This window comes from Calypte anna, chromosome W (assembly GCF_003957555.1).
Source record: "Calypte anna isolate BGI_N300 chromosome W, bCalAnn1_v1.p, whole genome shotgun sequence".
Classification (NCBI taxonomy): Eukaryota; Metazoa; Chordata; class Aves; order Apodiformes; family Trochilidae; genus Calypte; species Calypte anna.
In genome coordinates this window covers 22,472,997-22,499,680 of record NC_044276.1, presented here as the reverse complement: position 1 = coordinate 22,499,680, position 26,684 = coordinate 22,472,997, and the positions used below count along the sequence as shown (strand labels likewise).

The window sequence follows — 26,684 nt, the reverse complement described above, 5'->3', positions numbered from 1 at the left end:
AAGAGGAGGCTCAGGGGAGACCTCATTGCTCTCTACAACTACCTGAAAGGAGGATGGAGCCAGGCGGGGGTTGGTCTCTTTTCCCAGGCAACTCTCAGTAGGACAAGAGGGCATGGTCTTAAATTGTGCCGGGGGGAAGTTCAGATTGGATATTAGAAAGAATTTTTTCACGGAAAGGGTGATCAGACATTGGAACGGGCTGCCTGGGGAGGTGGTGGACTCTTCGTCCCTGGAGACATTTAAAAAGTGACTCGATATGGCACTCAGTGCCATAGTCTAGTGACTGTGGCGGTAGTTGATCAAGGGTTGGACTCGATGATCTCTGAGGTCCCTTCCAACCCAGCCTATTCTATGATTCAGATAGGGCAAAAATAGAAGCAGAGAAAGCGAGACTGAAGGCAGAAAAAGCTGAAGCAGAAAGAGCAAAAGCTCAGACCAGAGACGGTGAAGGAGAGGGAGGAAAAGATATCCCAGAGGGCTATACAATAGCCCCTCTTCGGCAAGTAATGCCCAAATTAGGAGAACAAGCACGGATAAAAGTACCATTTACCACAAGCGACCTTAATAATTGGAGAGAGGACGTGGAAAATTTAAGGAGAGACCCAGAAGGAGTTGCTAGGAGGTTTGAATTAACTGCAAAGAATTTAGACGTTGACTGGGGAGATATCGATTTAATGCTATCTGAATTATCAGAGACAGAAAAGGAACTTGTTTTAAAAACTGGAAGGGAACGGGTTGAACTGCTACAGGAGCCTGTGGATGTTGTATTTCCGACCAGTAATCCAAACTGGGATCCAAACAACCCACGCCAATATGATTTATTGCTGCAATACAGAAGGTTAGTTGCACAGGGCTTGCGAAGAGCAATACTGAAAGCAGTAAACTGGGCAGCCCTGTTTGAACTAAGACAAGGACAGAATGAAACACCAACAGACTTTTAGAAAGGCTTAGAGCGGCAATGAGACAATATACCCCCTTAGACCCTGGGTCAGAAATAGGTAAACAACAACTGCTGGGATAGGTAATGGGGCAGTGTTGTGCAGATATCAGAAAGAAATTGCAAAAACTTGAATATCCTGCAAATAGAGATCTGGAAATGTTAATGAATGAGGCTTGGAAAGTGTATAACAACAGGGAACAAGAAAGAGACAAGAAAGAGGGTAAGAAACTTGCCAGAATTATAGCAGCAGTAAACGCATGCCCAAAGCCTCCAAGTGCTAGAGGTAGAGGGTGTGGTAATTCTATGAGAGGAAGAGGAAGGTCTCAGCAAAATAAGGTGGACCCGAATAAATGCTTTTATTGCCACCAAATGGGACACTGGCAACGAGAATGCCCTAAACGAAACAGAGAACTTGGAGGGGCATCTGTTGTTCCGGTTGCTCATGATAGTGGTAACTGAAGGGGACCGGTGGGTCATTCCCTAGCAGACCCACTGGTTAAAATAAAGCTAAGGGAAGATAAAGAGGAACTGGATTTTTTAATTGACACTGGAGCTACCTATTCAGTCTTAAATCAGGAATTAATACCAAAATCTGATGAATTTGTACATGTTGTGGGGGCGACAGGCCAAGCAGAAAAGGCTTTCTTCCTGAAACTTCTTAAATACAAAATGAGGAAACAGATGGGGATTCATCAATTCTTATGCTTACCTAATTCTCCAAAACCTCTGCTAGGGAGAGACCTATTAGAGAATTTAGGAGCTGTAATAAAATTTGATAAAAACAAACTTGAAATTCAGGTAAATGAAGAACAATTCATAACTGCCCTAAGTCTGACTATCAGTTGTGTTAAACCAGAATCTGATAATCATAACATCACCCGAATCACAAACGGAACATATCCGTCATGTGGGCAACTGATGTACCTGGAAAATCAAAACAGGCTGCTCCCGTCGTTATCGAATTAATACCAGGGGCCAAACCAGTAAATAGAAAGCAATACCCCCTGAGGCTAGAAGATAGGAAGGGAATCGAGCCATTGATAGAGAGGTTTTTAGAATTAGGGCTATTGATAGAATGTGAATCAGATTTCAATACACCAATATTACCAGTCAAGAAACCAAATGGAACTTAGAGAATGGTACAGGATTTAAGGGCTGTAAATGATATTACTAAGACTCTACATCCAGTGGTAGCCAATCCTTATACACTTTTGACCAAACTCAAAGATAATCTGATCTGGTTTACAGTGTTAGATTTGAAAGATGCATTTTTCTGCCTTGCCTTAGCCCCAGAAAGCCAAATGATTTTTGCCTTTGAATAGGAGCCTGTTGGTAAAGGGAGAAAAACACAACTAACCTGGACGGTGTTACCTCAAGGTTATAAAAATAGCCCTACAATATTTGGAAATCAATTGGCCAAAGAATTGGAACAGTGGGAGCGGCCACAGGGAGAGGGCACCCTTCTGCAATATGTGGATGACTTATTGATAGCAACTGAAACAGAAGAACAATGTGTTGAGTGGACAATCTCGTTGTTAAATTTCTTGGGTTTAAATGGTTATCGAGTCTCCCAACAGAAAGCACAGCTGGTGCAAGAAAAGGTGGTCTACCTTGGATACGAGATCTCTAGAAAACAGAGATCCCTAGGAACAGCGAGGAAAGAAGCCATCTGCCAGATGCCCAGGCCTGAAACTGTGAGATACCTGAGAGCCTTCCTGGGAATGACAGGTTGGTGTCGCCTGTGGATATACCAGTACGGCATACTTCATAACCCCTCTATGGTTTGCTGAAAGAGTCAAAAAATATTCTAGTCTGGACTCCTGAGGCAGAAACAGCCTTTAAAAGACTGAAACAAGAACTAATGAAAGCTCTGGCATTAGGCCTACCCGATGTAACAAAACCATTTTGGCTGTTCTCACATGAACGCCAGGGAATGGCCCGAGGAGTCCTAGCTCAACAATTGGGACCATACAAAAGGGCTGTGGCTTACTTCTCTAAGAAACTAGACGAAGTAAGTAAAGGATGGCCCACATGCTTGAAGGCAGTGGCTGCAGTAATCATAAACATAGAAGAGGCCAGAAAATTCACTATGGGCCAGAAAATTACTGTATTGGTGTCCCACACTGTATCAGCGGTGCTGGAACAGAAAGGTGGCCATTGGCTGTCACCTTCTCGGTTCCTGAAGTACCAGGCAATTTTAGTTGAATCAGATGACATAACCATTCAAGTGACTAATGTTGTCAACCCAGCATCATTCCTAGAAGGAAGAGTGTCAGCAGAGCCAATTGAGCATGACTGTCTAGAAACCATAGAGGCTGTGTATTCCAGTCGTCCGGATCTCAAGGAGGAGCCACTCGAAGGAGCAGATGACTGGTTCTCGGATGGCAGTAGCTTCGTAAAGCAGGGAGTAAGGATGGCTGGTTACGCAGTAACTACAACAGAGCAGGTAATCGAATCAAATCCCTTGCCTGTGGGAACTTCAGCACGGAAGGCCGAACTAATAGCTCTTACCCGAGCTATCAAGCTGGCAAAAGGGAAAAGAATTAATATATGGACGGACTCTAAGTATGCTTTTCCGTCGTTCATGCCCATGGGGCAATCTGGAAGGAGCGAGGACTGCTGACTGCCCAGGGAAGACCCATAAAATATGCAACAGAAATCCTACAGTTGCTGGAGGCTGTTCAGCTCCCAACCCAAGTGGCCATAATGCATTGCAAGGGGCACCTGAAAGGTAACACCGTTCCAGAAATAGGTAATAGAGCAGCAGATGCAGAAGCTAAATTAGCTGCTGCAAGAGCCAACGATTTAGTACTGGCCCTGGTACCAGAAGAATTAGACACTAATTTTCAACCAGAGTACCAGGAATCAGACCATAAGTGGATACAAAGAAAAAAAGGCAAAATGTTAGATAGTGGATGGGGTCAGCTAGAAACAGGACCACTAGTGCTGCCAGAGAAATTAGTATGGCAATTTGTAAAAACAGAACATGACAAGGCCCACTGGGGATTAGATCCCCTTTATCAGCATTTAAAAGTTAGAATAGCAGGGCCAAAGCTATTCACAGCAGTGAAACAGGTCACATCCCAATGTGAACGCTGTTTGAAAAAAAATCCAAACACGGGAACAAAGGTACACCAGGGAGTAATTGGTAGAGGAAAATTCCCAGGGGAAGTGTGGCAGATTGATTTCTCTGAACTTCCAAGGAAAGGGGGGTATAAGTACCTCTTGGTTTTGACTGATACATTTTCTGGGTGGCCTGAAGCGTTCCCATGCAGAACAAACAAAGAAAGAGAAGTAACTAAAGTCTTGTTTAATGATATTATTCCGAGGTTCGGGGTGCCTAGGAGCATCTCCTCGGACAGAGGCTCGTGCTTTTGTGCTAAAATTGTGCGAGCAATAAGTAAGGCACTGCAAATCAAACGGCAATTGCACACGCCCTAAAGACCACAAGCTAGTGGGCAAGTGGAAAAGATGAATCATCTTATAAAACAACAAATTGTAAAAATATGCCAGGAAACTAATTTGCACTGGTACCAAGCCTTACCTATTGCTCTAATCAGACTAAGGGTGAAGCCCCGGTCAAAAGAAAAATTGAGCACGTTTGAAATTTTATATGGGAGACCTTATGCCATGCAGACTGTAAATAGTGAGGCTGTAGATCAAATAGGTAATCAATATGTATATGATTGTTATAGCTGTGGGGAAGCACTTTGATAAAAATGCCACGGTGGTGATGGATCACCAACCTAAGCAACCAGATTGTAAACTGCATCCTTTTAATCCTGGTGATTGGGTATATGTTCAGAATCTTTTAGGGAAACTTCTGCAAGAGAAATGGGAAGGACCCTTTCGAGTGTTGCTCACCACCTTCACTGCAGTCCGAATTAAGGAGCGACCCACCTGGATCCACTACTCCCGAGTCAAGAGGACCCCTGAACAATGCCAAGAACATTCCTGAACAAGCTCAACATTATGTACTGGCGACCTTTAGTGTTGATGTTTGGACTCTGGATAAGTATGGCCTTATCACAAAACATTGCTCGGGGATGGCCACTGTCGGGTGCACGAATAGTTAAGGCACTGCCATGGGTTGGTACACCACGCGTGGCATTACACCCCGAGTCTGGCTTAAACATTCATGTGTTATGTAACGACCAGCTGTATGAGCAAAAAGACTGGAGTCAAAATAAAGGTCAATTAGATTCATTAACAGGGGAAGAAGGGTATGAAATCCAGATAGAGTGTAAGAGTAATACTGTGAAAAGACAGGACGGTGATCTAATCAAACTAACTGTGAAACCTTTGAGACCTGTGTCACTAACACTTAACCTGGGACCCAGGATATGGGTCAGAAGGGAGGGACCAGCCTCTTGCACCTGGGAAGGGGATAAAGAAAAGGAAAGGTACGAAGCTCAGTGTGAAATAAAGATAATACTGGAACATCCAATCGCAGTCACATGTGTATGGTCTAGGAAATACGGAGCTGCTTCCGACATGTTTCTTATAAAACTCACTGAGCGTTCCAACGCTACGGTATATTATAAAAAGACTGCAAAGACTCCTCTTCCAAGCTGCAACAGAACATACAATTTGACCCAGGTAGGACCTCAAGTGGTTAGGCAATCAAATGGGTTAAAGCTGTTGTTAGATCCTACATACTCATTGAAGAAAATTCAAGTCAACATCCAAACAAACATTACTCAGTTACGACAGGATTGCTGTCCCTATATCCAGCAAAGCCTTAAGGGCTGGAAGGCATGGTTAGCAGCCAGATCGCGCCCTAGGCGCGTGCAACGAGATGTCACCAGATGGTTTGGCACTGGGCTAGGGGTACTGAACACGATAGACCAAGAAGTATTGGTAAACAAATTAAGTGCCATCACTTCCCATTTGGGGGAACTCAAAGTGCCTTTGAGCTCATCCATACTTAGCCTCGCAGAAACACAGTCACTAGCAACTAAATTATTGACCCTAGTGGCTAATCACACCACTGAAGACCTTTTAAAGCTTGCAGAGTACACTGGTGATGCAAACAGAGAGATTGCACTCGCTATTCAGTACACTCAAACACAGCAGTGGGTACAAACAGTAGCGGCAGGAATTCTGAGGGAAGGAACATCCGGAATAATACCCCAAGAAATAAAAGAAATGATAGTGAGAGATAGCTCTACGACCCAATTCGAGAAAGATCATCAGGCATGGTGGAAACTTGTAAATTTTACTTACTCACAAGGTGAGCAAATTGAGGCCTATGTGCTCACTATTAGTGCTGCCAAAGAGAAAGCCATTTTTCCTGTCCTGACCTTAGGAACTGTGCATCAGAATGTCGTAATTCGACCCATAGGCACTAATGTTTGGGCAAGTTTTGACTACTCCAGGAGTAAATGGCAATCAATCAGCACAGAAGCCTGTATTCCTAAAGAACAACTAGGATACATTTGTGAAAATACTGTCATAGAAAATGAAGATTTGTGCTTAGATGCTGAAGATAGATTGTGTACTTTTGAAATGTTTTCCCATAATGACAACCGATAACAGGTTTACTATGTAGGAAATAGCTGTGCATGTATTAGAACATTGTGCCATCATATTTTCATTGATTATTGTCCTGAGATAGCAAATGGTACCAATTTATGCGTGTGCAATTTTTCTAGAATCGTAGGCTGTGATTTTGATTATACTGTTCCGCTAACCACTATGCACTTGATTGAAGCTAAGTATACTCTGTATCATGATGTACCACATTTGCAGATAGGTATGAATATTGATATTTTGAAGGCAATGCTTATACACTCTGACATAAAACAATTAGTCCGTGAAGTTAACAGAACTACACAACGCATGCTTTGGCAAGTAACACATGATTCAAAAGGTATACAGCAGGTGCTAACAAAGATAGAACGACTAGGGAAGCGTCACGCATGGGATATCTTTACAGGATGCTCCTCTGTGACTGCGCAAGTACTCCATTACCTGATATACCCTCTAATAGTCATGGTTGTGATGATTCTCATGTTCTCCTTCTTCAATGTGTGGCTATACTACAAACTGAATGATATAGTCAAAAGGATCCGAGTACTGTGGACAATGGTTCAAAGGCATGAGAACCTTCCCTTGGAACTTGACGAAGGATTTCGTAAGTTCTAAGGAAAGGGGGGAATGAAGAAGAGAGTGGATCAGGCCAAACTGTTTGTGTGAATTTATGTAGAATTAGAACTTGTAATATATGTTAATGAATTTGTGTTCATAACCAGTAGAATTCAGGGATAAACTAAGAAAGAAGTGACCAAAAGAAGATGAGACATGTCAAGACCCTAATGGGATTAACTTCTGTCTTGGAGATAATTAGAAGTGTAAGTCCTGGCACCACTGAGACAGCTGGGCACTGGGGGAGTGCAAACACCGGCACGAAAGGCAGGATGAGGCTGCCAGAACTAGCAGATAAGGGGAAGTTTTATTGCAAGGGTCCAATTATCCTCTATAACAAGGGGATGAAGTCATCAAGAGCAAGAAAGGTAAAAAGTTCAACCCTGAGGAAGACTTCGTTACTTCATCTGAAGACCCCCAAAGACCCCCGAACACATCCCCAAAAAGACAACTCTGCCCAGACTCCACCTGTTATGAATATGTATGTAAGGATGATGTAACCTACCCTTTTACTGTATAAATATCCTAACCCTTTCCCTTAACCCTTGGAACTCTTTGTCCAGCGCAAGCTGGGGGGGTTCCCCGGATCCGAAAATAAATACCTTTTCAGTTTAAAGACTCAAACTCTGTCTATAAACAGTTTTGCTTGGCCTTTTTCAGCTTCAATCCACAGCTATCCTCCCATCTTTGTCTTCATGGGAAAAATTGGCTACGTGAGAAAGGAGAACTTTGACCAAATACATCTCCCCAACAGAAGCAGCAATCATTAGTGGGGTTCTGAAAGATTCAAAACATGCAATGCCATGGATCATCTGACACAGACACAGTCATTATTTTCATCCCTGCTTGGTCTCAGAAGAGGTATTTTCCCCTTTACTTTACAATGAACACATTTGGATAAACACTCAAGGAGCAAACCAAAGTCTTTGCTTTCCTGGACCCCTCCTCCTTCTGGATCCCCTCTTCCTCCTGGATCCCCTCCTCTTCCTAGACCCCCTCCTTCTTCTTGCACCCCCTCCTTCTCCTGGATAAACCCCTTACCTTTCATGCTCATCTCAAGCATGCACATCAGCTCCTGCTTTCAGGAGATCTTCTAATATCTCCTCGTGTTCTTCAGTGATAGCAAGAGTTAGTGAGGTACTGCCCTTCTGAAAAGTCAGAGAAATGCATCATGTTAATAATCACATTAAAAAAAATTAAAAAAAATCTGTAAAAGAAATATCGATGCAACTTTCTGAAAGGACTTCTTGAAGAAATATAAACATTTCCCTTATTCTTGGCATCCAGTTTGGCACCATGCCTGAGTAACAGCCCCATGAGTTTTTTACTATGAGCCAGAATGGCGAATTGGAGGGCAGTGTTGCCATCGATGTGTGCAAGATTTGGGTTAGCACCCTGCTCTAGCAGAAAAGTCACACAGTCTTGTTCTCTGAGCTGTACTGCCTGGGAATAACACACACACACACACACACAAAAATGAAAGACTTCCAAAATCCCATTTCACTCCATCACAGCTCGCCCAGCTTCTGACCACTGGGAAAGAAGAGCACCTGCAAAGATGATCTGACAGGTGCCTGTTCCACTCCAAACCCAACAGGTGTGTTTCCGCACAGCTCTGCCTACAGAGTCCTGCCAGACACCTCTCCTTTCATGCACAGTCAAGAAGCCCCTCTTCCAAGAGCAGAACTTCTCCCACTCACCTTCTTCAGGGTTGTTGTCCCAAAACTGTCAGCAGCATCCAACTGGCTGCTGTGCTTTACAAGGAATCTGGCAACCTCTGTGTGGCCATTGGCACACGCCAGATGGAGAGGTGTCCTGAGAATCAAACATGGGAGCTTAACACTGACAGACAATGAAAGAACCAAAGCTGTGGCACCACCCAGCCCGGGGGACCCTGCCCAGACCCTGCTGCTCTTGCTGGCTGCTGCTGCTGCAACCCCGCACACATCACCCACAGGGCAGGAGAGACCTGGGTAGGCCTCAGCAGCTGCAAGAGAACCCTGCAGGGAGAGCAGGGCCAAGCAGCAGCCCAGCACCTCCAGGAGCACTGGCGCCCACCCAGCAGCTCCCAGCACTGGAAAGCTCTGGAGTTCCCCCTCCCAGCTTACAGGGCACATCTTGCTTTGCAAGCAATCTGCTCCAAGGGGATGTAGTGTAACGAGGCAACCAGGTGCCACTAATTGCCAGGGAGTGAGCATGAGCTTGTGTCAAGCCCACCTGTGTCCAATTAGGGTGGGCCCCCACTGCGCATGAGCAGGACCAGGAGGCCAATAAAAGGTGAGTTCTGAGACACAAGCACAGCTCAGTCCTGAGCATGCTTTGCAGAGAGGTCAGTTGCTCTCAGAACACTGTATTGCCTTCATTCCACCATTAGACCTCACTGCCCTCAGGGCAATGAGAAATGGACATCTAGAATTCTCCTGGCCTACCAGGAATTACTGGCAGGACAACTATCTTTTCCCTAACTCTGGGGAAAATCTCAACACAAATGTTAACTGTCACCATGCCACATGTGTCACACCCAGCTACACAGAAAATCACCTTCAAGTTCCCTGCTGCAAACACATCCTCTGCAGGCCCCAGCACCAGCCTGACCTTCCACAGGCAGCCCAGCTTTTGAAATGAGCCACTAATGGCTGTAATTAGCCACCAACCACACCCCACTGCTGGGCATCAGCCAGGAGAGAATTTAAAAGCAGCAACTTGCCTCAGGCACTGAGTCTCACTGCTGTCTGCTGAGCTGCCCATAACAAAACCCAAGCTTTTTCAGGTATTGCAGAGAAGTCAGGATGCAGCTCCTAAGGAGGGAGAGAATCACTGAATGGCTTGGGTTGGAAGGGACCTTCAAGATCATCAAGATCCAAGCCCCTGCATCTCCCACTAGACCAGGTGTCACAAAGCCTCATCCAACCTGGCCTTGAACACTTCCTGGGAAGGGCATCAGCAACTTCTCTAGGCAACCTATTCCAGTATCCTGCCACTCTCATGAGGAAGAATGTTTTCCTAATATCTAACCTAAATCTATCCCCTTTCAGTTTAAAACCATTACCCCTTGTCCTGTCACTACTCTCTCTGGTGAAAAGCCCCTCCCCAGCTTTCCTGTAGCCCCTTCATGGACTGGAAGGTTCTCTAAGGAGAGAACCCCCCAGAGCCTTCTCTTCTCCAGGCTGAACAGCCCCAACTCTCTCAGCCCATCTTGGTAGCAGAGGTGCTCCAGCCCCCTGGTCATCTGCTTCTCCATTGTGGACATGCAAAGCAGTCACCTGGAAAACAAACACCTATGCTCCTTTTGAAGTTTTTGTAGTCCCTGAATTCCTGACTACACCTGTCTGTAACTCATAGAGTTTCGACATCTTCTTCTTCCTGTTAAAATAAGTTTGACCTTTAGTCCAATTCTCCTTTCTTACAACGTAACCCCAAGAAATAAAACATGGCAAATGTGAAGAAATATATACTGCATGCAAATGCAAAATGTGAACACCTCAGAAAAAACATTTGAGAATTCCTGCATGGTTTAGGGAACATTTTAGAATGAAATTTGTCTTGGTTTACTTTTTCATGTTTACCAACCACAATGAAAAAGCATGTTGAAACAACACGATGGCATTCTGGATATGTCAGACACTCCAGTGTAGCTGCGACCTCAGGTGCAAACAAAATACAAAGATTCTGAGTTTTGTTTTATCTTTTAAGCTTTTACAGGCACAATGCTCCCTTACAATTTACCTACAACAATTCTAAACCAAAAAGAAGGACTAACTTGACAATGCAAAAAATAGATAAAACTACAACACCATTCCCTCCAGCTGAGAGAAAGCAGCTTGGCCATTTGAGATGACTAAACTGAAAAAACTCAGAATTGTCATAAATCAACAGCATTGACTTTTCCCATCATTTGTTTTGGCCTTATTCAATGTAGCCTTGTGTAAGGAGATGTAAACTCTTCCCTTTCAGCTTTTTACAGATAGACTTTTCTCACAACAGTTTATGTAAAAGTCATCATGTTACCTGGGGTAAGCACTTGTTGGCAACTGGAGCATCAGGAGAAACCTCTGCTGGCAGGCTTGGCAGGTATGTTCCTCAGACTCCAGTAATGCTGTTCTAATACCTGTGTGGAATTAGAATCATCAAAATGGTTTTTAAAGAAAAAGGGGAAATTTTTGAGTTTTAATCAATCATAAAAATACATATATGGTAAAAGGGTGAGTAAGATCTTGGGTGGAGACCATGAGGATAAAAATGGTCAGTAGTGTAAAAAAAATGTCTAGTATGTACCAAATAACCACACGGTTTTGGTATTTCACTGCTGTAGCATTTGAAGGTGGGATTAGGCTGTGCCTTGATGTTTCATCTGTCTTCTTCCCACTGCCCAGTAGAGTTGAAGTCACCAGCCTCAAGCTTAGGGAAGAAAACAGTGATCAGGAAAACATCCTGAGTTCTGAAGGATTAAATATTTAACTATTTAAATATTCAAATAGTGGTGGTTTTGTTTTGTTTTTTTCTAGTCAGCAGTAAGTCACCTGAGTAGTCTTATATGAGAGAAAGGGCTGTGGACAAGATAGTTTGGTATCTAAGACTGTCAGCACCTGCACAATTACACACTCTGCTCATACTCCTCCTTCTGTGTGTAAAGGGGATTTAACCAGACACATAAAAAGGGAAAAGAGCTTCCTTCTTGTTTTCCGCTTTCTGTAAAAAGCATCCTTCAGAATAAAGAGAACTGGAAACAAAGCAACTTTGTTATCTTCTGTTTCTGCTCTCAGAACATCAGATGTGATTGTTTTGAACTAAGAAACATGCAAGGAACACTTTCATTCTTCACAATAACTGTTCCCACAGCAGGGAATAAAAGCTGCATCAGTCAGGAGGGCTTTGCAAATAGGACACAAGAATAGGTATGGGATCATCATCATCAGAGGAGAAGGGCTCTTTGGATAAACAGAAATGCTTTTCCTTCTTTCCTCTGGCATATGCTTCCTTGGAAGCAGGATGGGGAAGGAAAAAGACAAAAGTTAAAGACAGTCACTGTGAAAAATAGGGGTTTAAAACTGTAGTTTATTGTTTTGTTGAGTGTATCTTTCAGCTTAATAATGTTTGTTTGGTCAGTTTGTTCAGATAGCTTGTTTTATCATGTTGTTTTGGGGTGTATTTGTAAGTCTACTTTAAGGAAGAAAAGCGAGAAAAAAAGGAGGAGGGGCCGCCTGCAGGGGCCCGCGAAACAGGGACGTAACATGAAACCATTCCCCTCAGCAGCAGAGCGAAGCCCGCGAAACGTGAAACCGTTCCCATCGGCAACAGAGCGAAGACCGCAAAGCGAGAACCAGTGCTGGGAGAGCCCGCGGGATGGGAACCAATGATAAACTGATGGGAGATTGAGGGGGAAGGGCTTTATGAAAAGTATAAAGGGCCGGCTTCACATTATTGAAGGTGCGAGCCGGTGGTGGGGCTGCGGCGTTTTTGATAGGCACAAGGAAAAATTTTGCAAGCTTTAGAATTTGTCAAAGGAAGTAAGAGATGGAATTTTGGGGTGGAATTTTATACTGGAAAGCCCTGTATCTCTCAGCCTAGGAGACCAGATTCCTTCTTTTAACCTAGGACACATTACTGGCTCATGATCAACTCTGTGCCCACCAGGACCCCTCCCAGCCTGTGCTGAAGGTACAGAGAGGATCCAAGGCTGTGTCATTAGATACAGATCATTTAAGCTTGCAGAGTGGAGGGCATGAAGAAGCAATAGTGGAGGGGCTGAGGCAACTGAAAAGCTGTTAGACAACATTTTAAGTCAGAAATGATAGAAATGAGGGACAGGCATCAGTGACAATTTCGACATTCAATAAAAAAGCAAAACAATTACCAAATGGGTCACGGAGACATTTTATTTCACTGGTTGATAGGAGCTGGAAATACATCAAGAGTAAATTCACTGAATGGCTTTTTTTTGTTGGTGGTGATTTTCACAGCTGAGTCAGACACAGAAATGCACTGAACAGGCAGCTGACAGATACTCGACCCCCAAATTACCAACATATAGGACTGCGTGGGGATACCAGATTTAGAATAAACAAGGTTTAATATTAAACACTGTCTTCCAGTAAGAAAAGTGAGAATTTTGGTGCCTTGTAACAGGCGCTGGGGAAACAAAGTGAGCACATTATCCTACTGCAGATTTTCTTCTAAGAACTACAGGATGTTGGGACACCTGAAACATCTCAGGCGTGCGTGGGAAAGCTACTGGCTGCCTTTTCCTCGTGAAAATAGGGACAGAAGAGGGAAAAATATTCCAGCACACTCCACCTCCAACCACCAACCAACACAGGTATACTGACCTCTAAAACTCCTGCTCCACAATGACAGGCAGCAACCCTGCTTCTTCCCGTGACACTCCACTCCTCCTCAGAGCCAGGGACTGCAGGAAGGCTCAGCCAGGGCAGATCTCCTCCCCCCTGGGAACAGATCCCTGAGCTGACACAAAACCCCATCTCCATGCTGGAAGCAATGGGTGCCTGAGGGCTCCCTGTGGCAGGGCCGACGCAAGAGGGAGCTCCATGGCTCTTCCCAGCACCCGATGGATGTGGATTCTGAGGATCAGGTGGCAGCTGGTGGGAAAGGAGCAGAGGGGAACAGCAGCCCAGCAAGGAGCAGGAGGAAAGGGGGATGGGCTGCTGGGCTGCCTGACTTCCTATGACCCTCCTTTACTTCTCCAACTCAAACTTCTTTAGTTCCTCCACTCATCTATGACAGGTACCTTTTTTCCACTCCGTGGGAACCTCACCGGACCACCATCACCTCTCAAATAGGACGGACAGAGTTTCAGCAACTGCGTCTGCCAGCTCCTCAGGACCCGTGCGTGGACCCCGTGAGGTCCCATAAACTTGTGCACCTGCAGGTTCTTTAGATGATCACAAACCTCTTCTTCTCCCCCAGTGGGGGCTCCTTGGTTGTCCCAGGCCCTGCTTTAGATTCAATTCTACCTGGAATGGATGTGGCTCTCCTGCCCTGCTCACCAGCTGCTGCGACCACCTCTCTACTCCTCCCAGGGTACCTGCCCTTGCTTCCCACCTCTGCATGCTTCCTCCTTCAGTTTGAGGGCTTTTAGGAGCTGCTGGCTCATCCCCGCCGCCATCCTGGAGTTTTTCCCCAGCTGCGGGATGGGGAGTGTGGGGAAATGGCAGCTGTCAGCATGGCCCGGGAACCAAGATGGCCGCCGGGCAGCCCCCTGCATGCCCTGGGACTACAGCTCCCATCATGCCCCGAGGCGCTCCTTCTCTCCTGCTGCCTGAGCTTGCCCGACCCCGGGGCTGCCACGGCCCAGCTGTGAGGGGGAGCAGGAGGAAGGGGATCTGGGCAGAAGAGAAGGCAGGAAAAAGAGTGGTGAAGAGCGGAAAAGAGATGGAGGGGAAGGGGGCAATGAGGGAGGGAGAGAGAGAGAGAGAGAGGAGAATGGCGGGAAGGAGGAGAGAGGAGGGATGGACAGAGAGCAGGCCAGGGGTCTGAGAGAGACAGAAAAGGCCCCAGGAGAGGGGAGTGACAGAGGGGTGGGAGAGGGAGCAGGAGAGAGGGAAAAGGGCAAGGGGAGAGGAAGGGAGAGGGGAGGGAGAGGCAGGAAAGGGGATAGGCTGTAGGAGAGAGAGGAACAATAAGGCCAGGAGAGGAGAGGGAGAGAAAGATGTGGAGAGAGAGAGAGAGAAACAGCAATGGCTCTGAGAAAAGGCAGGGAGGAATTGAGAAGTGTTGAGAGGGATACAGATAGTGAAAGCCCAAATTTTGATGGGCAAACGACAGAGAGGGAGGGATGAAGAGCTGGGGAGAGGGAGCTGGGCAGAGCCCAAGAAGAGCAGTGATGAGCAGCTGGGCCAGGCCCCAGCACTCTGGGCTTCCACCTCTACAGCAGGTAGGGCAGTGTGACTGATGGTGTGGTCTTGCATACTTCTAGGGAGTCAGTGGAAATGTGTGGTTGGAGCCTTCTGCATCACTTACCCTTTGATTTCTTGAGAGTAAACCATGCAATGTTTTTGCTGAGGTGCAAAAATGAAATGGGAAAGCAGATCTTCCTCAACAAGACACACACACCCCCCTTCCCCAATCTGAAAATGAACAGCCCAAATCTCTGGGGCTGTGTTCTTTTATTAAACGTGTGTCAGATATCCAGCCCCAGGGGACTTGTGTGCAGAGAATGGCTGCATGAACCTGGGGCTTGACCATCATCACCTGGAAGGGTGACCCATCAATGCCCCACCCTTGAGGCCCCATCAGTGCCTTCATACTGGTAAAAATCCTAAAGCTGCTCCCAGTGCAAGAGGAGTTTCTACTGGAAATGAGATCTCCATCATAACTGGAACCATCTCAGTGATCACAAAAATCACAGAACTGTCACAGTTTCAGAAGCTCTCTAAGATCATTGCATCCCCCTTCCCCAATCCTGGGCTCCACTGCTTGTACTGGGGGGTGATGAGAGGGGGGTGGTTATCCCAATACTGCCCAAACTGGGGGTGAGCAGACTAAGCTAGGGGGAGGGGGTCATGGATTTGAGGGAGGACCCCAACTTATCCTAGCGGTGGGGGGATGGAATTGGGGAGCCCCCAACTCATCTGGAGGGTGGAGGAGCTGTGATTTGGTCTCCCCCTTCCTGGGGGAACCAAACTCATCCTGGGGTTTGGGGGCTGCAGTGGAGGAGGCTCAACCCCAGCCCTGGAAACCCCAACTGATCCCGGGGGTTGGGGGCTCTGGTTGGGGACATCAAAAGTATTCTGGTGGTGTTGGGCTGCAGTTGGCAACCCACAAACCATCCTGGGGGCCAGGGGACATGATGGGTGAGCCACAAATCATTCCAGGTGACCTAAATTACCCTGGAGTGTGGACTCCCAAAGTATTTCAAGAGAGCCCAACTCATCCCGGGGTGGAGGCTGCAAGGGGGGACACCAACCAATCCTGCTGAAGCCCAGCTCATCCCCCATGTGGGTGTGATGGGTGCCTCCCCAGCTCATCCTGAGGAGTGTGCAGCATAGCTGTGGACTCCACAGCATCCTAGAGGTGGCCAGTTCTTTCTCACAATTTTAGGTCTAAAAGTCTCACTTGTGATTCAGGAAATGCAGCTTGCTTTGTGGAATAGCGCCCTGCTCCCCTTTCCATGCAGAAATGGGGATTAAGTCAAAGATCTGGACCCTGTGTGTGCTTATGGCACACCAAGTAATGGACCCACTTTGGGGACAACACTGTGACAGCATCAGAAACTGCAGGAGATGTATTAAAGAAAGGGAGTGCTGTCAGTAAGGCAGAGTAGTGCACAGATTCCCACAAATCTGTGAAGAAAATGAAATTCAGTTTCTTAGCTCAGTTTGAAGGCAGCTTTTACAAGCTTGTGACTGCTGTCAGTATTGCCAGGTAGACATGAGTGGTTTCAGCATGGGAGGGAATGCAAGCCATTGCTTGTGTCATTTCTCCATGGATCTGCCTGATATATTTGTGGTTTTAAACAATGTTCTCTTCTTCTAGACCTGTCCCTGGTTACTGTCCTGGAGAGTTTACTTTTGAAAAAATGAGTGTGTGTTTACCCAGAAGAGGAGAGGACCCAGGGATGGAGGGGTCCAACTCCCACTTCTTACACCAGACCCAAAGGAGACGACACTGCTGGGGTAGATGAGTTAAACTCCAGCCTGAACTTTTAGAAGGGAGACTGCCGGTTAACCAGCAGTACTTTGGAATGATGGGCTAGACCCAGGAGAGAGTTTGTACTGTTCTGTTCAGAACAGTTCTTACTCAATTGGAGTGAACACTGATCGCCATGATTACTCTGCACAACTGTTGCAATCTCACAAGTATAACAGTCTACGCCATAAAAATCTTTCTGAAATTTGTTCCAGTCATAATTTTTAAAATAATGAGCATGTCCAGCATAATGAGGATGCTGAGAGAATGCATTCTACTTTGCTCATACTTGTTTGTGTATCTTTGTAGGGCTCCCGTGAGTACAGAGGCATCCAGCATGGGCTGTGGACAGAGAGCACCCCTTGCTTCAAGGTCACCAAGAGGAATCTCTGGAAAACAGTGCTTGACATTTTTCTACCCCATGTATGGAGCTGGGACTGGATTATGAAGTGTTGATCTACAAAAGGAAGGTGATGATGAGGAGATTCCTTTGTGGAGAAGGAGAGGGTAAGGAAGGATCTCATGGCCATGGGGATTGATGGAATTAGGAAAGTGACAGGAACTACAAGGTAAGAAAAACAAGCAATAAAGCAGCCAAAATGGAATAGTGAACTGAAGTATGTGCTAGAATCCAAGTTTGGGGTTGTATAAAAAAATGTAAATTGTTCAGATGTAGACAGCTTGGAATGGAGACCTGAACAAACTGAAGTAACATCATTTCTTACAGATGAAGGAAGGGAAGGAATTATTGAAGGCATCTAAAGGCTGCAAGTATGAAAATAGTTCATTAATTCAATTTGGATTTTGTCATGTGTTTAAGTGCTGTTTCCCCACCATTTTTGGTAGTTTTTTCTTTAGATCACTTGTGTCCTTTTCCCTGTCTAAAGCCCTGTCTGGATGTGACACCAACACTGAGCTGTGATAAACCAGCTGCTTCCTGCAGCGTGGCCTTTCTGAGGTGGCACCAAAGGCAAGGGGGGATGCAAAGCCAGAGCTCTGCCTTTGCTTTCAGCAGTGCCATCATTTCAGTGTTGCCAGAGACAAAGCCTGCTTCAGTTTTTAGTTAATAGACATCAAAAAAAACCCTTATTTTAATTGTAATTTTTCAATAAAATACCTGATGAGAGTAACTCTGTTACATAAATAGATATTTACACGTGGTGTATTTAGCTTTGGATTCCATTCAAGGTCCAGCTGATTCAGGTGCAGTGTCACGGTTTAACACTGGCCCGGCGATTAAACCGAATAACAGACGCTCTCTATTAATCTCTCTCTCCTTGATAGAGAAAGGAGAGAGAATAAGGGAGAGAGACTTATGGGTTGGAAACTAAACTACACAACTTTAATGAAACAGTAATGTTAAATAGGTAAAATTACTAAATATATACAAATATACAGGAAAATGGAAACCACATTCCTCCCTCCTTTCCCCCAATAACTCTCACGTCACCACCGAGGCTGTAGGGCAGCCCTGGGAAAGTCCAGGCTGGACTCCTGGAGTCGGCAGCAGTCGGGAACCGGAGGCAGGAACACACAGATATGGGCTGGCACGGATCAGGACCACAGGCAGATGAACGGACGGGATCCTTCCAGGATGCCGGGTGAAGGAAGGGAAGCAGGAAATCAGGAAAAGATCTGGCTCGGCCCTCGTGATGCCTCAAATTTATACTGAGTGTGACGTATATGGGATGGAATACTCTGTTTGGTCAATTCTGGTATCTATCTTGTCTGTTCCTCCCTAAAGGAGGGCTCAGGCAGGACCTCTGTATCCTCCTGGACGGTAAAATGTTTTCCTCAGAGCTGAGCAGTGTCCTTGGCTCTGCATACCAGTCTCTAGCAGTAACTATAAACATCAAGTGTTATCAATCCTAGAAGCACACACTGTCTGAGAAACTTGCTGTTATTTTCAGCAAGTGCAAGTAAAAGTACAAAACAGAAAATCACCTTTATCCTGGCCCAAACCAGGATATTCCACCCCTTATTCCATACCATTTGCGTCATGCTCCAATCATTACTATCTATTATCCCTAAACATATCTATACACAAATTACTACTATCTCTCAGTGCTAAAATTCACTAAGTAATTCAGTCTACAATTGCAGATGTTCATCTATTGTAGCAGATTCTCAAAAGAAGGACCAGTCTTCACAGTTCATGTCCATGGTCCACAAGTTGCAGGTTGCAGATGGTAATTTCAAGGAAGTTACTGGATGCCAGCCGATGAACCTAGTTCTGGCTTCATCACCACAAAATCATCCTGAAAAACACTCATAGAACACTGTTAGTTTATGCAACAGTTCACATAACAGTAGTTATGGTGGGATACAAGTTCATGACTCCCAAAGAGTTCATGCATTACTGATTAAGCTAGACAAGCAGAAATTAGGAATTCTCACCTAGTGTTAGATTCCCTTGTGGTACACATTGTACTTCTCCATCTTTCATCATCACCCACGAAGTGTGTCCAGGCCCTTGAGCTAAAGCAACCCCACAAATGGGTTTGCCTTTGCCCGAGGCAGGATAAACCCAAACTGTTTTCCCTAGCAGATTCTTCTCATGCACCACAGGCACTTTGTCCCCATCTACTGTGTGTAGAAGATCTGACTGAGCAGGACCAGCTCGATTGATGGAACCCCTGGTATTAACTAACCAGGTAGCTTTTGCCAAGTGCTTGTCCCAGTTTTTGAAAGTTCCACCACCCATTGCTTTTAAGGTAGTTTTTAACAGACCATTGTACCTTTCAATTTTACCTGAGGCTGGTGCATGATAGGGGATATGGTATATCCACTCAATACCATGTTCTTTGGCCCAGTTATTTATGAGACTATTTTTGAAATGAGTTCCATTATCTGACTCAACTATCTCTGGTGTACCATGTCTCCACAAGACTTGTTTCTCTAGGCCCAGGATAGTGTTCCGGGCTGTGGCATGAGGCACAGGATATGTTTCCAGCCATCCTGTACTTGCCTCCACCATTGTAAGCACATAGCGCTTACCCTGGCGAGTTTGAGGCAATGTGATGTAGTCGACTTGCCAGGCCTCCCCATACCTATATTTTGACCATCTCCCTTCATACCACAGAGGTTTCAACCTTTTAGCTTGCTTAATTGCAGCACATATGTCACAGTCATGGATAACCTGCGCAATAGAGTCCAAAGATAAATCCACCCCTCGGTCACGAGCCCATCGATACGTTCCATCCCTGCCTTGATGACCTGAAGCGTTGTGGGCCCATTTGGCCAAAAACAGTTCACCTTTATGTTCCCAGTCAAGATCTATTTGGAACACTTGAGCAGCCTCATCTGCTCGTTGGTTGTTTCGATGTTCCTCGGTAGCTCGATATGAAGGTACGTGGGCATCTACGTGACGCACTTTTACATCAAGTTTCTCTAACCTAGTAGCAATGTTTTTCCAGAGTTCAGCAGCCCAGATAGGTTTATCTCTACGTTGCCAGTTGTTTTGCTTCCACTGCTTTAACCAACCCCATAAGGCATTTGCTACCATCCATGAGTCAGTATAGAGATAAAGTCTTGGCCACTTTCCTTGTTCAGCAACGTCCAAAGCCAATTGGATGGCTTTTACCTCTGCAAATTGACTTGATTCACCATCTCCTTCATCTGTTTTTGCAACTAGTCGTGTAGGATTCCATACGGCAGCTTTCCACCTTCGATGGCCTCCTACCAGACGACAGGATCCATCAGTGAAAAGAGCATATTGTTTCTCACTCTCTGGTAGTTGGTCGTATGGTGGGGCTTCTTCAGCCTGTTTTACCACTTTTCCTGGTGGCATTCCAAAGTGTTTGCCTTCTGGCCAATGTGTTATTGCTTCTACAATTCCTGGACGATTGAGTCTTCCTATCCTAGCTCTCGGTGAGAGTAAAGCAATCCATTTACTCCAGGTAGCATCGGTAGCATGATGGGAAGATTCTCTACCTGTGTACATAAAACCCAGTACAGGTAATCGTGGCACTAGGAGGAGCTGTGCTTCAGTACCAATCACTTCCGAAGCAGCTCTAACTCCTTCATATGCGGCCAGTATCTCTTTCTCAGTGGCTGTGTAGTTGGCTTCGAAGCCTTTGTAGTTTCGACCCCCAAATCCTAGAGGTCGGCCTCGAGTCTCTCCTGGAGCTTTTTGCCAGAGGCTCCATGAAGGACCATCACCTCCATCTCCGATGTAAAGAATATTTTTGATGTCTGGCCCTGTTCGAATTTGTCCAAGGGCCATTGCCTGCATAATCTCCTGTTTAATATTCTCAAAAGCAGCTTGTTGTTCTGAGCCCCATTTAAAGTCTTTCTTCTTCCGAGTAACCTCATAGAGAGGTTTCACAATCTGATTATAAAAAGGAATATGCATTCTCCAGAAACCAACAGTTCCTAAAAAGGACTGAGTTTCCTTTTTGGTAGTTGGTGGGGCCATAGCTGTTATTTTGTTAATCATGTCCATTGGGATGTGGCGACGTCCATCTTGCCACTTAACTCCCAGAAACTGTATCTCTTGTGCAGGTCCCTTTACCTTGCTCCTTTTAATAGCAAAACCAGCCTCTAGGAGGATTTCAATTATCTTCTTACCTTTCTCGTAGACTTCCTTTGCTGTGTCACCCCACACAATGATGTCATCGATGTACTGTAGATGTTCTGGAGCTCCCCCCTTTTCCAAGGTGTCATGGATCAGTCCATGGCAGATGGTAGGACTGTGTTTCCACCCCTGGGGCAGTCGATTCCAGGTGTACTGGACACCTCTCCAGGTGAAGGCAAATTGTGCTCTGCATTCTGGTGCTATAGGAATAGCAAAAAATGCATTAGCAATGTCAATAGTAGCATACCACCTGGCTGCCTTTGACTCCAGCTCATACTGAAGTTCTAGTATGTCCGGCACAGCAGCGCTTAGTGGTGGTGTAACCTCATTCAGGGCACAATAGTCCACTGTCAGCCTCCACTCTCCATTTGGCTTTTTCACTGGCCATACAGGACTGTTGAAGGGTGAATGAGTCTTGCTGATCACTCCTTGGCTCTCTAGTTGCCGGATCAGCTTGTGAATGGGGACCACAGCATCTCTGTTGACACGATATTGTCTACGGTGCACTACTGAAGTAGCAGTTGGCAGACGCTGGTTTGTAGTCCTCAGCAACCCCACTACAAAGGATTTATCTGAAAGGCCAAACAAAGTATGCAGCCATTCTGCATTCTCAGTCTTAATAGCTGCAGTACCAAAGGACCAGCGGTACCCTTTTGGGTCCTCGAAATCACCTCCCTTGAGGTAGTCTATGCCAAGGATGCACGGAGCATCTGGACCAGTCACTATTGTGTGTTTATGCCACTTTATTCCAGTGAGGCTCACATCAGCCTTCACAATAGTCAGTTCTTTAGATCCCCCCGTGTCACGGTTTAACACTGGCCCGGCGATTAAACCGAATAACAGACGCTCTCTATTAATCTCTCTCTCTCCTTGATAGGGAAAGGAGAGAAAATAAGGGAGAGAGACTTATGGGTTGGAAACTAAACTACACAACTTTAATGAAAAAGTAGTGATAAATAGGAAAAATTACTAAATATATACAAATATACAGGAAAATAGAAACCACATTCCTCCCCCCTCTCCCCCAATAACTCTCACGTCACCACCAAGGCTGTAGGGCAGCCCTGGGAAAGTCCAGGCTGGACTCCTGGAGTCGGCAGCAGTCGGGAACCGGAGGCAGGAACACACAGATATGGGCTGGCACGGATCAGGACCACAGGCAGATGAACGGACGGGATCCTTCCAGGATGCCGGGTGAAGGAAGGGAAGCAGGAAATCAGGAAAAGATCTGGCTCGGCCCTCGTGATGCCTCAAATTTATACTGAGTGTGACGTATATGGGATGGAATACTCTGTTTGGTCAGTTCTGGCATCTATCTTGTCTGTTCCTCCCTAAAGGAGGGTTCAGGTGGGACCTCTTTATCCTCCCCCTGACGGTAAAATATTTTCCCTCAGAGCTGAGCAGTGTCCTTGGCTCTGCATACCAGTCTCTAGCAGTAACTATAAACATCAAGTGTTATCAATCCTAGGAACACACACTGCCTGAGAAACTTACTGTTAATTTAGCAAGTGCAACTACTTACAAGGGACTTAGCTAAAAGCAAAAGTACAGAAACAGAAAACCACCTTTATCCTGGCCCAAACCAGGACACCCCGTCACTCCAGAAATAGTGACGGAGTCTGTGCCTTTCTGATTCGATGGCATTAGGGTGCACTGTGCACCAGTGTCCACCAAGGCTTTATACTTTTGTGGCTCTAATGTGCCAGGCCATCGAATCCACACAATCCAATAGATTCGGTTGTCCCTCTCCTCCACCTGGCTAGAGGCAGGGCACCTCTAAGCTTGAGCACATACAGCATTGTCAGTATGTACATTACTGGAGCTTGCATCCCCAGTACTCACACCTGATGTGCAGGGATCTTGAGTCACCAGCATTTTTGGATTGGGTAACTCTACACTGGAGACTTGAGCAGCCATCTTTTTAGAAGGACCTCCTTTTGCCTTTGGCTTACTCATCAACTCAAACACTCGGTCCTGTAGGGCAGCAGTAGGTTTCTTGTCCCACTTTTTCATTTCCTCTCCATACTCACACAGGAGTGCCCATAGGGTCCCTCTTGCTGATTTCTGTTTCTCTCGATTCTGTCTCATAGGAGGGCGTCTCCTCTTAATGGCTGCAATGCGGTGTCCTCCGTCTGTCTGAGGAGAAAGGGGTGAATACCATTCCTCATATGCTCTCTTGATAGCTGAGACCCAGGCCCGACAAGGGGCTATGACAGCATCTTCACACTCTCGTACAGTTTTAATCACATCACCCACAGTTGCATCTACCTCTGCAGGAACCCATAGCATTACTGATAGTGTATGGTTAAAAGGTGGTGGTGCAGCATGCACAAACCTTTGCATCATAGGTTTAGGGCATGGTACGTGATAGGGATCTTCAATGTCATCATTATTATAGATCACGTCTCGCACAGCCAATTCTTCCAGATACCTGATAGCTTTTCCAAGTGTGGCTGCTTTGATCTGTGGGCAGTCTATTTCCTCTTTATAGGCATATCTCTCCCTTACAGCTGACAAGAGTCGTTTCCACAGGCTGGTAGTTCCAGCCTTTTCCCCAAATGCCCGATCAATGCCTGCATCTTTGGCCAGGGATCCCAACTGCCTGGCTTCCTTCTGAGTTAATGTTATGTTAGCAGCCCCCTCATTCCAGCATCGGAGTAACCAAGAGAGAAGTGGTTCACCTGAAAAATGGCTGTATTCTTTTCTCAGAGTACGCAAGTCTCTCATGGAATAGGGCTGAGCAGATTCTGAGTCTGAGTCCTCATCTGACTCTGCTCTAGCTGCTCTACGAGGAGAGGCAGTATCCTCTATTTCCTCTATCACCTGGTCATCTCATTCAGACTTGGAAGGGTTACGGCTCGTTTCTGATTTCCATTGTTTTCCTTTTCTCCTAGTTACAGGGTTAACAAGTAACTGTGTGGGCTGAGGGGGAGAGGCTGAGGCATCTGCAGCAGTGGCAGCAGCAGGGTTTGCTTTCTGAGCAGCAGCAGTGTCTGTGGGAGTAGACACAGCAACTGGAGCTGTAGCAGAAACACTGGCGATGCTGGCCGGCCTTATCTGAGTTGTGCCCTTGTGTGAGGGGGGGCGAGAAGCGGCTGTGGAGGCAGGAGTGGGGGTGCTCTCTGTACGAGGAGCAGCTCTCACTCTCCGAACAGAAACTCTCGGCCTCCGAAAAGGCATACTCAATCTCATTACTGTGGTTTTTGTGTTACTCCTCACCAATATATGAGAGAAATTAACAACACCCACCAGAAGATTGAGAAATGAAATGCTATTGCCACCAAAATCTGGTGGAGTCAGCCCAAAATAAGATGGAATGGTATAATTTCCCAAGTTAAAACTGGGAGTGTAATTACCAACCAAGTTTTTTATCTCTGTATGAAACACTACTGCACCATGCACCATGATATACACCAGTATTGAGGACAATATTGCAATGATGGTTCTTAAGCAGCTCTTACGAAAGACAAACCACAAAGTAACAGCAATTCCAGCTGCAAAAATACACATCACATACCCTAAATACCAAAGGTACGGCACGATTGGTTTAATCTCCAACCCTGTGAAATTTCCAAAGAACAAGGTCTGATTCCAGCTCAGGAAAGCCATTCTTTCACTGTAGTTGGAATTCAAACTGTTCAAGCAATTTAGTCAAAATTTAAACTGGACTCGAGCCAATTAGCTCGGGCCCCACGTTGGGCGCCAATAAATCTGTCACGGTTTAACACTGGCCCGGCGATTAAACCGAATAACAGACGCTCTCTATTAATCTCTCTCTCCTTGATAGAGAAAGGAGAGAGAATAAGGGAGAGAGACTTATGGGTTGGAAACTAAACTACACAACTTTAATGAAACAGTAATGTTAAATAGGTAAAATTACTAAATATATACAAATATACAGGAAAATGGAAACCACATTCCTCCCTCCTTTCCCCCAATAACTCTCACGTCACCACCGAGGCTGTAGGGCAGCCCTGGGAAAGTCCAGGCTGGACTCCTGGAGTCGGCAGCAGTCGGGAACCGGAGGCAGGAACACACAGATATGGGCTGGCACGGATCAGGACCACAGGCAGATGAACGGACGGGATCCTTCCAGGATGCCGGGTGAAGGAAGGGAAGCAGGAAATCAGGAAAAGATCTGGCTCGGCCCTCGTGATGCCTCAAATTTATACTGAGTGTGACGTATATGGGATGGAATACTCTGTTTGGTCAATTCTGGTATCTATCTTGTCTGTTCCTCCCTAAAGGAGGGCTCAGGTGGGACCTCTTTATCCTCCCCCTGACGGTAAAATGTTTTCCTCAGAGCTGAGCAGTGTCCTTGGCTCTGCACACCAGTCTCTAGCAGTAACTATAAACATCAAGTGTTATCAATCCTAGAAGCACACACTGTCTGAGAAATTTGCTGTTAATTTCAGCAAGTGCAAGTAAAAGTACAAAACAGAAAATCACCTTTATCCTGGCCCAAACCAGGACATGCAGTCATTACAATCCAGTTTTGAAATAGTGCTCTTGGCCTGGCTTTGATCAGGGGTTTGCTTGCAGATGTCACTGGACTGAAGAAGTTTCCTAAGATGGAGATGAAGCAGTTCCTGCCCATTTAGGAAAGGCAGCAATATGGGCCAAGAGCAGTGCTCCTTTTTTTCCTTGCAGACACAACTGGCTTAACTTAAGCTGTGCCCAGCCAGTTCCACTTGCTCTTGTTCCAGCTCTACCTTTTTTAGGATGTTTTGTTTCTCACAGATTGTCCCTTTTGCTAAATTACTTTATTAATTGAGGTTGAAATCAAGGGTCATCAACATCATTGGTTTACAGGGTGGAAGGTAGTTGAACTACAGGCTGCATGGAAATTTCAGATTTTGATCTTCATCTTCATTGTACAAGACTGTTGCTGATTTGTGGCTTGTTAAATCCTTCTGGTAGATCTCTTGATGTTCTTCTCTGCTGCAAAATAGCAACTTCTCCCTAAAAAGAGCTGTGCACTCTTGCAAGGGTGTATTTCACAGAGTCACAGAATCATCAGAGTTGGAAAAGATCTCAGAGATCATCAAGTCCAACCCTTGATCCATGACCACTGTGGTTACCTGACCATGGCACTGAGTGCCACAACCAGCCTTTGTTTTAAAAACCTCCAGGGATGGAGAATCCACCACCTCCCTGGATAGCCCATTTCAATGTCTGGTCACCCTCCCTGTAAGGAATTTTTTCCTAATATCCAACCTAAACCTCCCCTGGCAGAGCTTGAGTTCATCCCCTGTTGTCTTAATGGTAGTTACCTGGAAGAAGACACTCCCCCCCCCCTGGCTCCAACCTCTTTTCAGGGAGTTGTAGAGAGTGATGAGGACTCCCCTGAGCCTCCTCTTCTCCAGCCTCAACACC

General features: G+C 45.8%; 1 long non-coding RNA gene across 1 annotated transcript in view; it reads right to left on the bottom strand.

Moving 5' to 3' along the window:
* LOC115600073 overlaps window positions 1-26,684 on the bottom strand; it is a 342,730-nt gene that overhangs the window by 252,211 nt on the left and 63,835 nt on the right. The window contains exon 2 of the long non-coding RNA XR_003988805.1: window positions 22,785-22,789. This is a non-coding gene — a long non-coding RNA (uncharacterized LOC115600073). The remainder of the gene's footprint in view (window positions 1-22,784; window positions 22,790-26,684) is intronic.